This window comes from Mercenaria mercenaria, chromosome 1 (assembly GCF_021730395.1).
Source record: "Mercenaria mercenaria strain notata chromosome 1, MADL_Memer_1, whole genome shotgun sequence".
Taxonomy (NCBI): domain Eukaryota; kingdom Metazoa; phylum Mollusca; class Bivalvia; order Venerida; family Veneridae; genus Mercenaria; species Mercenaria mercenaria.
Window position 1 is genome coordinate 19,103,987 of NC_069361.1, and position 14,477 is coordinate 19,118,463.

Consider the following 14,477-nt stretch of genomic DNA (forward strand, 5'->3'; position numbering starts at 1 on the left):
GGGCTCGGGCATCAACCAATTCCTCGAGATTCTGTAGATGATATAACATGAAAAACAACATGCATTATCCATACAGAAAACACATAAAAATCATTTAGTGCTTCTGACACGACAAAACTGAAATATTCGCATATCTTACGCCAGGTGAATCGTTAAACCATTCCAAAATTAGTCTTTCAGACTGTAATCGTCAAGGCAGGCCTGTTGAAAACACTGCTGCCGATAGGGGTATGACAAAAAACAGTCGAGATCCTATGTCCCAAATAGTCCTCACAAGGGACCGGCCATCATATTCTGATTGACTGTTTGAAATTAAAGGTGTGTGCTAAATGTTATTGACACAAGACCAAAAGTCTAAAAGTGTATACATGTACTGCGCCAATAAGTAACAACAAGTGGGCCATGATGGCCCTACAACATAACAAACATGTTTGACCTAGTGACCCAGTTTTTGAAACCACATGACTCAGTTTCAAACTCGTCTGAGTTTTCAAGAAGATAAACATTCTGACCAAGTTTCATGAAAATTGGAACAAAAATGTGGCCTTTAGTGTTTTTTCTTCGATTTGGCTTAGTAACCTAATTGTTTACCCAGCAGGAGCTAATTTTCAACCTGTCCGAAATTTCATGGAGACAAATATTCTGATCAATTTTCATTAAGATTGGACAAAAAATGTGTCCTGAGTGTATATACGCATTTTCTTTCATTTGATCTAGTGACCTAGTGTTTGATCCCACACGATCTAGATTAAAACTCGCTCGCCATGATTTCATAAAAAGAAACATTCTGACAAAGTTTCGTGAAGATTGGAGCAATAAAAGCGGCCTATAGAGTATAAACAAGCTTTTCCTTTGATTTTACAAAGTGACCTAGTTTTTGATCCAACAATACCAGACCTGAGTTAGAGGTCATCAAGGTAAACATTCTGACCAAGTTTCACGAAGATAGAGTCAAAAATGTGCCCTCTAGAGTGTTAACAACGTTTTCCTTTGAATTGACCTGGTGGCCTAGTTTCTGACCCCAGATGACCCAATATCAAACTCGTCCAAGATTTTATTAAGGGTACCACTCTGACCAAGCTTCATTAAAATTTGGCAAATTGTTGACGACGACAGACGGCGGACACAGGGCGATCACAATTATAATATTTACGTCCCAAAGACGTAACGTATAGCTGTGTCATGCAAGGTCGGTCATTGCAAAAAGGACACCAAGTGCCACGAAAGTTTCGTTTTCTACAATTATAGCGGCTCCGTTTAATAAAATCATTGCAAACAGGATAAAACCATCCCTTCGGTCTGCAGTGTTTCGGTCTTTCAGTAGATCACCAATGGGAAAACTTTTGCAGCGTTCAGGACAGAAAGGCTCCTAAAGTCTGTTTCTGTGGGAGAATATTTTGAAGGGGCGACGTGAAAGTCGTCTTAGTCTGACTGATAATTTTTGCATACTAAAACCAATGACAGAATGAGATGAATCACTGTCGTACCATAGAGGATTTACTGACTATTCCTACGTTTAAAATACGTTGATTCAGCAATTTGCTTCAATGTGAATTAAAATCTATATGAAGAACCTTTGGAAGCATAGAATGCAAACGAGCAAAATAACATAATCGGTTTCATTGAGTTTATTCATGAGAAGTAATGGATAATGCAACACCCTTCACGCCACTAGCACCGGCTTAAGCGGAATGCATAATGCAACACCCTTCACGCCCCTATCGCCGGCTTAAGCGGAATTCTATTACATAGATATGAATGGACTCTATAAAGAAATATATATATATATATATATATATATATATATATATATATATATATATATATATATATATATACACGACTAACTTATTTAAGCACATTTTATTTCAACGTCACTTACCTTCTCTGTTTACTCCGTGGTTTAATTTTGTTCCTATTAAAAACTTCATAACAAATTTGTATCATTTATGTGATAATTGTATGTGTAGATGCGTACGTAATAAAAAGATTGTCATTACATTATATACAAGATAATCATTTTCATTACAACCTGTCGAATGATATGATAATTCGTTGCAATTAATCAATGACAGAACATTTCCCATTGATAAAACAGGTAAACAAATTTGTGAGGTTTTCTTTCAGACAATGTTGCGTTTTGAATTTTTGATTTAATTTCTTGAAAGCAGACAAAACATTACTAATTCATTTTAGAAAAAATTGTACGCGGTGTTTATGTGACATTAAAAGCAAACCTTGTATAATTGATAGCTTCTACTGCCTCTATTCTATCGATATTCAATTCACTTGTTAATTATATTCAGCAAATGATTCTAGAAACACCACCAATCATATCAATCAATAATAAATATCTTTAATATTTCATTGATCTAACTTTAAGTTATTTTTGTCCAACAAATATTATGCACACACATGGATACGTGATGCTACGGTGATCGGCTCCGAATTGAATGGATCTACAATGTATGCTTACACTGCTAACAATATCCAACATTTTATGTTTAACATTTCTAAAGGGCTTTGATCCAGCTAAACGTCAGAATTTCAAAACTATAAAAATAAAAACAGATCACAACGTATTTAACCCACAAAGGAAAAGTATTCAAAATGATGATTTTGTACACTACAATTTTCGTCTATATTCCTTCTATTTGCCAAATAGACACATTAATAAACGAGAAAGGTGTAACACTTTCACTTGGTTCGTACATTCGTTTTGGCGTGTGTGTTTGAAGTAATCGATAGAAATATGTCAAAAACTCAAATATAGTAACACTACGTTTCGACCGCCATTCGGTCGATCTGACGTCAGCGTTACCATGTATTATTAGTAAAATCTATCAGAAGATAAAATAAAAGCAGAGTCGGTTTAATTGTGTGTGTTCATGAGAGGTAAAGACATATGAAACATCCCCCACTCTAACATAAAAATTTTGCACAGCCTTAAGCGGAATTGTCATAACACATTGGAATGAACCCTATGATACGAAAAGATCAGGAAATATAACAACACTGAAATTAAATATGAAGAAAAAACTACACATGATCTTCATATTATTATTTGACTTATCACGTGACAACAGACAAAAAGAAACTATTTATATTTTTCAACATCCCTAGTCCATTTAAGATACAATATGCATGAAACACCATAAAGCAAAAGACTGTTGTCAATTAGATTACAAATACCGACATGAAAAGAAGATTTATAATTGAAACAGCCATTGACAAGTATGTAGGTATGATCTATATAACAGATAAATTACGATATGGCATATACCATACTTCTTTTTTAATTGATATATTACTTTACAAAAATAAGCTGTGTATGGTCGTTTAAAAGCATTTTGCTAGACTTTCAAGTCTAAAAATATATATTTAACAGATTCAGAGTTTTCATTTATGTGATGGACTTGAATTAGTTAATAAAACTATTTTCCAAACAGACATCAAATGAAACTGAAACTGTTCATGTGTAGACAGTATAAGTTCATAAAAGCGGCATATTTACCAATTGAAAAATGTAGCAGATAGGACATACGAAGGTTTGTTTAACTGCACTGGCGCCATTGCCCCTCTCAGTACTTAACTTACATAACGGCTATAAGAACACAGCCAATTTACGACAGGGAAAATAATATAAAAGAAAATAACGACCTCCATCTGTTTGAACTTCTGCTATTATTCATGTCTGTCTTTTATAAATATGTTCATATGTACCAGACTTGATGCTAGTGAGCAAAAAATGACACCTGTCATAGAAACGATTTTTTTCCTTTCATTGCAAGTGTGGACTTTAGTCGACTTCACAAATTAAAAAAGACATTATCACTATTGACCTTTAGAATAATTAAGTTTTCCATATTGTTTGACGCAGATAAATGTTGTTTTTTTAACTGAGAATCTAATCTACCGTTTCTTGTAGAAAAAAATAAGAAGAAACGGATGCAATCTCTTTAACCTAAATACACATATACAGGAAGTCATTTAAATTCAATATCAGTATCAACAAGCACGCAGCTAATACGTTCATAAGTAATAAGATACATGAAAATTGCAAACATACGCAGGAACCTGTCCAGGATAATAGATGGCTGCTTCGTAGATAAATATAATGAATTTATATGATAAAGAAAAAGAGGGTGGGGCAAAATGTAATAAGTGATAATGTTCCAACTAGTTGATAACCCACTGGGAAAACTAAAACCGAGATAACCGCCCGAGATAATCGGTTACCGCTAGCTTTAACCTGATTCAAAGGAATTGTTGGGAATTAAATATCTATATCCATGAGCATCCCAAAATACGTTACTTGTCATAAATATGTGCGAAAGACTAATATAAGAAATGTATGTTCCCTTATTTATTGGTTTTTTTCTATATAATAAAAAATGACGTCTCTGGAGAAAATCAATATATGTTCTGGTTAATTCCAATTTTCCAAACAACTTCGTCTTCAAGTAAGAGTGACCTTTTACTATAGAAGGTCATCAGTTTTACAAAGCATGCAACACAATGTCTTTTAGGTAGTTCTACAATTTCGTATAATACTTCAGAACATACCTAGAAAACTGTCCCTATTAAAAAGATATAGCCGTGTGCTTGTTTGCAGTAAAGATTTATCAATTTTATGACATTCTTGCGTAAAACAATCGTTACAAATGTACATGATTTTTATATGGTAAAATAAAGTGTACAGGTACTTGCACTCATATTTTGCATATTTCAAGCTTAAGTTTAGTAGCTGGAGACTTCATTACAATATTAAATTTAATATATTGAAGCGTTAATCTGTTTTGAAAACAATTAAAAGTTAACGTCCAATTAACATACATGGTTAAATATAACCAGTCATGTAGAATGTTGAAAAAAATGTAACCGCTCAGGCTTTCAAAACGCTGAGACGCATTATAAGATGAAAACTTAAAGTTTTAATATAAATAAATGGTAGCCCTTTGATTGACTGATAATCCCGGAAAAGTGATTAAATTCCTTAAAGACAAATAATTTGATGTGCATGCGTGTGTGTGTATATGTATGTGTGTGTTTATTTAGCGTCTTTTTAAAAATATTCAGTCATACAAACGAAGTAAAAATATTCAGTCATACAAACGAAGTTTTCTACATGTAGTAGTGGGCACAATGCTCAGCTTTAGATTGCTACTTCCATAGAAACGTGACAAGCGTACCCCATCAAGTCACATTATACTGACACTGGGCTGAACAGTCCCACCCCTTGCATGCTGTGCGTTAAGTAAGGAAGCTGCTAGTACCTTTATTTTTGCGCCTTTGATATGACGAACCCGCGACCTACCGAACTGAAAGCGGACGCCCTACCACTATGTTACTACGGCGGTAATACATTTACATTTGGAATAATTCCAAGTTATGTCATATATATATATATATTAATATATATATTTATATATATATATATATATCAAAATGAGACAACTGTTCTTCAACAACTTGAATGTTGCCTCAATGAAATCATGAAATGGATGACAACCTTCAAACTGAAAATGAATCAGTCTAAAACTGAAATAATTATATATGCAACCAGACAACAGTTAGCGAAATTGAATATTACAAGTGTAAACGTTGGTGGGTGTGACGTAAAATGCGTCGATCATGTCAGAGACCTGGGTGTAACCATGATCAATACACTCAACTTTGACCATCACATCCAGTACAAGAGCACCGCAATACGGAGCAATATACGCCCGAAGGTATGACCTTTGACCCCTAAGTGTGACCCTGACCTTGTAGCTAGCCATCCAGAACATGCACTCTGCACATCGTCTCGATGTGGTGAACATTTGTGTCAAGTTTCTTTGAAATCCTTCAAGGGGCTCAACAGTTACACAGCGATGACCTTTGAACCCTATGTGTGACCTTGACCTTGAAGTGAGACATCCAGACGTTGCCTCGATGTGGTGAACATTTGTGCCACGTTTCTTTGAAATCCTTCAAGATGATCAAGAGTTACAGAGCGGACACGAAACACACTCATATGATCTTTGACCCGAAGTGTGACTTTGACCTTGAAGCGAGCCATCCAGAACATGCGCTCTGCACGTCGTCCCGATGTGGCAAACATTTTTATCTAGTTTCTTTGAAATCTTTCAAGGGGTTCAAGAGTTACAGAGCGGACACTAAATTGCTAACGGACAGACAAACAGACGGACGGACGGACACCGGGGGTATAACATAATATGTCCCTTTGGGTGTCAGATAGCTCATTCGCAGTTACGAAATCTTAGAGCTAAACGTAAAGTCAACTGAATCATTAGTGAATGGATAGGTTCATTCCCATATTGACTTCTGCAACGGTTTATTTACCGAAATTCCAGCCTACCAAATCAACACACTACAGCGTGTCCAAAATCATGCCGCTAGAGTAGTCATGAATGTTTCCTATGAACAACCAAGTGCTAAACTTCTGAAAGAATTAAACTGGCTTCCAGTTAAAACTAGAGTCATTTTCAAAGTCCTAGTAATAGTCTTCCGTGTCATCAATGGTACAGCTCCAGTATATATTAAGATCCATAGACAGCGAACAAAATTAGCAGACAGATCTATGGCCGCCGGTGGTCCCAAATGGTGGAACAATCTACCCAGCTACTTATTTGTATATTCAGTTTCATGAACAGTGAGTGTGTTCTTGTTAAATATAAGATATCTGTAGTGATATAAAATAGTACTTATGTATATATATGTCTAAATCCAAGTTCTAGAATCCTGTTCAAATTCTGAATGTATATGTTTTAAATGTGTGTTATGTAATTGTAAAGCGCAATAGAATATTTCATAATTTTGCGCTGTATAAATGCCATGTATTTGTATTTGTAAATGTACGTTTTTATTCTTAATGAATTTAAACCGGATCCTATATTCGCGTTACATCGACTTTTGTGTTCAAAACTGATTAACGTTTCAATATATTAAAGTTAATATTGTAATGAAGTCTCCAGCTATTAAACTTAATATGTATATGCGCTGTATAAATGCCATGTATTTGTATTTGTAAATGTACGTTTTTTATTCTTAATGAATTTAAACCGGATCCTGTATTAGGGCAAAAGTGTCTAGAAATGGTCTGTTTTGCAGCTCCGGGGTTTACGGACGTGTGGCTAGTATGTGATATAGTTGTTACATGCCATTTTAGCAATATTTGAGTTATGCTTTGGCAGTCAGACAGCGTGTCGAGTTTTGTCTGGATTTTTTGCTTTACACGATTTCATTGTACGTAAGTAACAACACCAGAACGAGATAGGATGTATACTTTATAATGTATTTAGTCCAGATGTTCGCCACGGAGAACACTCGTCTTACCCTGGATAGGATTCAAGATATAGTAATTTACAGTCTGGAGCAAGAAAGGCAGACCGGTACAAAATTAAACAATCCGAACATTGCACGTTCATATTGTGTGTCATTACTATCAAAGTAAAGTCATATAATTTCTTACAGTTAGTCATATTAGCTGATATTGTCTGATCATCCGACATTCATGGAAGGAGCCGCAAAAGAAATAACATTGAGAAAGTATTCATGAGTTAGAGTATTTTGTCAGGCAGACGGCCAAAGTTAGGTTTCAGGAAAGGAAGGAAACACCTATACGAATTCAGATTTTCGTCATGGAATCGTTTGCTTTCATAATTAGCAATTACTTCAGTATGTTCACATGTAGTCACTAAACAATACAGTGTACTTAGGAAATGTTTTCACCTACCTCACTCTTTCTCATAAGTAACTTCGTCTGTTTGGCCCTATTTTCTATAGAAACAAAGTTCAAGATGGAATCAAATCAATTATTGAGATTATCCTACAACTGATTGCGACCGGTCAATAGATATATCTCGTGACCACATTCTATGGGGAACAATTATTTTGAAACACGCATTCTCTCATTGAACGGATGTTGTATAATTGGTCGAAATTTGAAACACACTGTTAGGAAATCGACTGGAAATGAGTACAATGTATGTTCTCAGTTATTGTATGTTACATGATTGTACAACCTCCTTTTTGAGTATCAGAAATTGATCATTTATGGGTATTTTGTGTCTAAGAAAAGCAGAAAACTAACAGACGAATTGATGTCACGTAAAAGAAAAACGGTTTAATCATTTGCTAATTTTGATAATTTCTATCGCTTATACATTGATATAACCATATTTTTTGCAATGCCCTGATAATATGTAATATACAGTACCATGCGCGAGATAAAGAATGTACGGACTAAAATCCAAAATAGAAGACGAAATGAGAATATTTTCTTCATCTGTCTTAAGTACTTAACATAACAAGCTTAATATAAGAAAAGTGACTCGTCTCATTATTATGACAGCGTGCTACTCACTTAGACATCATGATGTCAGCTTTTCATGTGTCACATCACGTTGAATATAATTATCCGCTACTGTAATATTATAAAATTAAGTTTAATTTTCCTGTATAACTATAAATATGACTTACTTTGGCTTTTCGGTTCAAAGGGTTTTACAGACCCTGAACATGAAGCCTACTCTGTCCAGTTTATTCTTCGTTTGCTCTCATGATCATCTTATAGTTGCTTTTAATATATGTAAGACTAGTGACTGTTGGCTTGCCATTGCGTTACCTTTGTTCAAGGTCACACGCGCGGGAATCATTAACTAAACATTCGTTTTGCCGCTATTCATTTACTGTGTCCAAAAGACTCATTTGCTCCACTTTTATTGATGTATCATGTGAAATCAGTTCTAATACATAAAAAGAAGTATAACTACGGGGGTAAATGTGTTGATAAAAATCGCTTGATTTGCTATTATAAGCATATCTAATATCTTAAAACTGCGATTGATATAAGATATGATCATAAACTTGTTGAACGATCATAATCTATATAAATACATGTTTTATATAAATGCATATACAAACGATTTAAACAAATGTTTAACTTACCTAAAACCTCTTACGCTAAATCCAACTATTGTATATTATAAACGTGGAAAAACTTGGACAAAAGATGAAAATAATCCTAATTTACGTTTAACTGTCTTCAGTTCAAAATATCCTAAAAAGGATACGAGATAACATTCAGCTTTAACCGCAGAAAAAAGTGTAGTTGAAACCTTGATTTAAATAACTCTTTTTCTATTTTCCTTTACTTTAAATATTACACCTAAAGTGTGTACCATTCCGTTTGCTGAATAAAAGATATAAGAATTTTGTTAAACAATAAATCGGGACATGGTATACAAATCAAATTTACTTAGGCTCTTCAGTGAACAATATAAATTTTGCTACTTGAAAATCTTTAAAATCAAACAGAAAATAAAAAATATGGACGTGTGCTTTGAAAAAAAAAAAAAACAACATGGCTTTGTTGTATTTTCTACTTATTCAAAGGAAAATCGTAAAAGTACTGTTTTTTCTCCATTTCAGTTTTTACATACATCCTTAATATTTGTTTATTTATCTATAGAAAAAAGATTTCGCCATATTATATAAAATTCTTACCGACATACTGTCGGATACTTGGACAAAACAGCATTAATTCAGGAAGTTTCTGGTTAAATTGAACAATATTTCCCTACTGAAATAGGGGCATCTTTCTGCGTTTGAGCTATATAAGAAACGCGAGTGATGAAAATGCGTCTTGTTCATGAATTATTCAACTTGTTCATTCAAAACTGTTTGTGTAATTGCATTACCGTACCTAGCTTAATACTGCGCCTGAAGAACAAAAAAATGCCATTACACTTACGCGGAAACCATATGTTAATAAAAAGAGCGGTTTAAATGTATAAATGTCTGTAAACATCCCGGACTGTTATGTAACTTGTCACAGGTTTGCTGGCGAGTCAGTTTTTTTTTTTGTAGCATACCAAAATGACAGACTGTGATCTAGATACCGATCGAAACTTTCCTTGTTTTCCTTAGTGTGTTTAAAAGTAATTGTAACAACTCTAAGCAACACTAAATACATTTACAGTAGAAAAAATATATCCGAAAATTGAAGCAACTAAAATAATCAGCTATGCTGTACTCATTATGATGTTCTGAAGCCGACTTAAATATGTCACTCACCAGACGGATTCGTATGTTTCATATTGGGCCGATTCGTAGGCGTTCGTTTGACTTCCCGAATGCCCGAATCTATCCGGCGTGCGCCTATGTCCGCCTGTCTTGTGACATAAACTAAGCGGCAGATCATATATTTTCCCAAAATTAATTCGGATAAACATTCGGAAATTTGGCTTAACTACCAGTAAAAATAAAAACATACCTCAAACAAAATTTGATTCCTTACTTACTTTGAACAGGACACAATAGATTAAATTTCTTTCTTATTTTGCAGTACACATGGCCGACACACGTCGAAGCGTTCGTGTGAAAATTTTCGGACCGGCGTATCCCAGATAGAGTGGAACGAACTGAGCCATAGTTTAAAAAAACAGTTTTTCTCTTTTTGACACTTTACTTACCCATCATAAAATTGTTACATTTACTTAATCTTTTATTATTATTATTTACCAGATTTTTATAGCGCTCTTTTCATCTATAAAATAAACGTTCAAAAGCGCTGAATTGCATATCTGATATTTGACATCAAAATTCCATACCTACTAGATAATTTTCTGTTCCTTTTATCTACGTTATCCGTAATAGGGTGTTTTGCTTATAGGACTGATTGCTTAATAGTGTTCGTGTCAAACATGGCTGAAATCTAAAATGAAAAAAGCCCCATATAATTGTTTTAACAGAAATTCAAAACTAATCGAGATATTTTGAAAAGTTGATATTACTCCCCCCCCCCCCCCCCCCCCCCCCCCCCCCCCCCCTTAGAGTCCAGCCCTTTAGAATAATCTATTACTGCCTTTTGCAAGGGAACTCTGGGAAACACTTCATCACCAAAAATATATAAACATACATTTTTTTCTCCTGCAGAGTTGAATATCTTTTAATCATAAACACATGTAATCGTCAAAACAAACATGTAAACACCATTTCATACAAATAAATGTTAAAAGAGATTCATTAAATCTACCTTAAAGATAACTGTGAGTGTCACGTCATTATCAACATATTATTAATCTTACACGACAAAAGTGAAGTAGATTCTATCTTGTAATTAAAAAGATATGATATTGCATTTTCTGACTTAGTGTCAACTGTGTAAACTGAACTGTATATTCATTAACAACAAAAATACATCCAGAATACACTGCGTACCCTGATTATCTCCCACAAAACTGGAGGAAAAAGTTTCAAGCTATTCATAAAATAATTTGAAAAGAACAATGAGAAAGGAAACAGATCTGCTATTTAAAACTATGCACATTTTATGTTCCTTGAATAAAATATGAATAAAAGTCTCAAGGTAAAAAGCAAAGATTTATTTCTGCCTGCTTTTACTCTCGTGTAATGCTCGGTAACCCTTCTATGACTACTAACGTTTCCATTATTTTGTTTTGTTTTATTTAATGTTAACCTTAAAGCGACAACGATCTAGTTATAGGATGTGTTTGTCCTGTTAATAAAACAATAAAACCACCGCAAAATATTTACAACATTTCAAACCAGCATGTAAAATTGGCAAAGAGAACTTCAAAGTAATAAGTTTTCCAAAGCCAATTCAAGTAACAGATTCAAAATTGACCGAAACTGATAGAATTCAGTTGCCGACGATATGTTTGAATAAATGATGTTTAAGAGCCCGTTGGGAAATGTAACAAACATGGTATGTGATGATTTATTCAAATGAAGTGATATTTTTCGGCACTTAACTTACTTAACAGTTATCAGACCAAAGGAAAACGTAATAAAAGACCGCCGTCTGTTTGAATTCCTACTGTTGTGGTGTTTTTATATCTGTCTTTTGTATATTCATCAAGTTTATCTTATTTTCAGTGTTTTTGTGAACGCAAACTATTCGCACGGGAGTCAGCGGCAAACTAGTAAGCAGGCTTGTTTACAGCCAGGTCCGGTGTCGATTCCCGCTTCAAAAGTATCGTTCTAGCACAAGAAGCAAGAAACATAAATATAATGACAACTGCTCTTGGACCGATTATTCATTCCAATTGTAGCCTTTCGTAAACTACCCACAATATATAATATACCATCACATTTTGCATTATAATCAGATATGTTTTCTATCCTCATTGATACATCGCAAACCTAATCTCATAAGTGGATACTGATAAAAGATGTGACATCTACAAGTGCACCTTTATTTTTAAACTATGCATCATTCCAAAGGTTCTGGTGGCAGCAGTATGAAATTGAATATATGAATAATATGCATTTTTAAAATATATTTGATTCAAAATTACACCATTTTTATAACAAAAGGTTTGAAAGGAAATGTTGTTTTTTTATATTTGATAAAATGTGATATTACATCTCTTAAGCTACATAGGAAAGACATTTTAATGTGCATTGTATATGAACACGCAAATAACCTAAGCATTAATCAATATCATATTTGAAAATATATACCGGCAGTTGTTATGTATTCTAATTGCATTAGGTAGATAAAATGATAGCTTGTAGCTTCTACATAACTATCAAACTGCAAGGATACACTAAAAGTAAAAGAGCATAAACTCGCTATAGGGGAGGTCAACAAATAATTAGCGATAATGTTCCTACTAATTGCTATTCCATAGAAAAGACAAGTAGTAAGCTAATAAGATACCGCTAACTTGATCACTGATTGTTGTATAGCCTGATCTGAGAAATTGCTGTTCGCCTGAAACTAGGTTAATTATAATAATTATGCTCGTCACATTCGTATAAATTACGAGGGTCCTGCAAAAAGTTCTGTCATTGGGTTCGGATTTCTTAAGGGCTACCTTTTATCAAAATTATTTTTATTACAAACCTTCAAAGTATCCCCCCTTTACCGAAACACATTTTTGTAACCTTTTTACCCAATCGCGAAAAGCAGATAAATAGTCTTCTTTTGGTTTCTGTTTGAGACACTGATAAATGGTGCTGCCAAGAGAACGTCTGGACCTATATTTCTTTCAAGAAAGCATTTTCTTAAGCCTTGAAAAAAAGTCACAGGGACTCGGGTCAGGTGAATAAGGCGAATGGTTTACAATTTCCACCTCAAGTTTTCAAAAGCCAAAAATGACTTAACAACATCGCACTTCTGAGAAGAGGCGGTGTCGTGTATAAGATGGACTCCTGACCATACTTTGCTTAGATGTTTCTTATTTTAAATTCTTTTCACTTTCTTCAGTACAGAGTTCTTGTACAATTGTCCAGTGACTGTATGACCAGACGGACAAGGCACTTGAACGTCTGGCCCAATAGAATTGAAGAAAATTGCGTACAGCATTTTTTTTAAACTTATGGTTCTCTTGGCAATACAGTGGCGTTTTTGACCTTTTCGCTTCCATTGCATATTATCAGCCCTTCTCTGTGGCTCAAACTTCGTCACCTGTTAGCATGTTAGAAATAACTTTACTATCACAGCCTTTGTTTGTTTTCAAAAGTTCCAGGGCACATTTAAGACGTCGTGTCTTTTGGTCCTCGGTGAGCAAATGAGGTACCCACGTAGCGCAAACCTTTCTTAGGTCTAAACGCTTTTCCGAATTGTTTCCGCACTGCCTTCTGATATACCAGTGCAACTGGCTATATCTTTCACCGACAATCGCACATCCTGTCCGACCACAGCTTTTAAAGCAGCAGTGTTTGCCTTGGTAAAAGAGGTTTTAGGCCTACCAGAACGGGTATCATCTTCGACATATAATTTCCCAGCTTTAAAAGCTTTAACCCACCTGAAAACTGTGTGCATTGAAATAGCATGAGGTCCCCACGCAATTCATCAAATATCTGCTTTGAATGTATATCAAGCCTAATGCGGCATTTAATATAGCTACGAATTTCAGTCTTTTCGTCCATTTCACAATGTGACAAGTAAATTGGTCAGTGTATATGACTGCCTGTATTTCACTTTGAAAAGAAATTTGCACGAAATAAACGAATACCGTTAGCTATTTAACACACCATTCAAGTGCAATGAAGCGTTTTAAAAATACCTGGGGATAAAACTACGAAAGCCCGTTAGTGACAGAACTTTCTGCAGGACCCTCGTATATTTTCAGATATTACTGATATTTGAGAGACGGAAGACGAAATTATCTCAACTTTTAATAAACATTTATAAACATGTATATAGAGTAGCCTTCATTAAACAAAAATAAAGAAACATCTGCGTTTGTTTAAATGTACTTTAATATATGTTGTTGTATGTTTTGACCATAGTCATCACTTTAGACTGTTAAATTTGCCAAAGGCATGGTATACACCGATTTGCCAAAAAAAAAAAGAAATGTAAAACTATTATAATGTCTGCGTCATCATGTCAAATTTCATGTGTGTAATAGACACTTTTAAGTTTATCTTAACCATAAATTATGTGCAAATTCAATCTATTTATAGATATATTAACGATCTTCGGTGTAAATTCATTT

The 14,477-nt window shown here is 34.3% G+C and overlaps 1 protein-coding gene across 5 annotated transcripts in view; it reads right to left on the bottom strand.

The window, feature by feature from the left end:
- LOC123524188 (muscarinic acetylcholine receptor M1-like) overlaps positions 1-14,477 on the bottom strand; it is a 126,669-nt gene that overhangs the window by 68,130 nt on the left and 44,062 nt on the right. The window contains exon 1 of one of the 5 annotated variants that reach the window (XM_053541317.1): positions 8,953-9,148. The exons of the other annotated variants lie outside the window; for them this stretch is intronic. The gene's annotated coding sequence lies outside the window, so the exon portion shown is untranslated. Of the gene's footprint in view, positions 1-8,952; positions 9,149-14,477 lie in introns of those variants that run through there. 5 annotated transcript variants of the gene reach the window in all.